At 50.9% G+C, this 544-nt stretch overlaps 1 protein-coding gene across 1 annotated transcript in view; it reads left to right on the top strand.

Annotated features, from left to right (window-relative positions):
• SNRNP40 (small nuclear ribonucleoprotein U5 subunit 40) overlaps window positions 1-544 on the top strand; it is a gene marked incomplete at its 3' end in the record, with an annotated part of 1,873 nt that overhangs the window by 1,000 nt on the left and 329 nt on the right. The window lies entirely within an intron of this gene.

Genomic DNA, 544 nt, shown 5'->3' with positions numbered 1-544 from the left:
CCTGGCCAGGTGTCCCAGCACTGCTGTCACCATACGGTATGTGGGCTCTTCTGTCAGCTTGTGCCCATCTCAGCAGCTCTGGAGCCATATATGAGGTAAACTAAAGAAAATGTGGTGACACATCCACACTCTGTGCCCTCTGCTCCAGTTTGTAACTTACTCTGTCACCTGCTAGTGTGGAAAGTTCTTATTTAAGAGTGAGCTCAGTGTTTCATTCAGCTGGTAACTGAGATTCTCCTGATAGCTGCTCGGTTCAGTCTGACTTACTGTCCTTTTAGCCTCAGGCTCCAGCATGAGCTAGGCATGGGGAGCACGTGCTTGTCAGAGAGCCATTGCTCAGTGGAGCACTGACATGAGATCTGTCCTGACTGCCCCTTGAAAGGCAGGAACTCATTGGGAAAGAACAGCATGAAATTTTGGAGCTGGGCCGACTGCAGCTCTGTGCCATCAGTCAATGGAATTTGGGAGCAGGGCGGGGAGGTCTAACCAGGTAGAGAGGGATTTCTGCACGGTGGGGCTGTTGACATTTAACCCCTTGGTTGTT

Source organism: Antrostomus carolinensis, unplaced genomic scaffold, assembly GCF_000700745.2.
Source record: "Antrostomus carolinensis isolate BGI_N321 unplaced genomic scaffold, ASM70074v2 scaffold15217, whole genome shotgun sequence".
Lineage (NCBI taxonomy): Eukaryota > Metazoa > Chordata > Aves > Caprimulgiformes > Caprimulgidae > Antrostomus > Antrostomus carolinensis.
The sequence above is the reverse complement of the archived record's forward strand: the minus strand, read 5'-3'. Positions and strand labels throughout refer to the sequence as shown.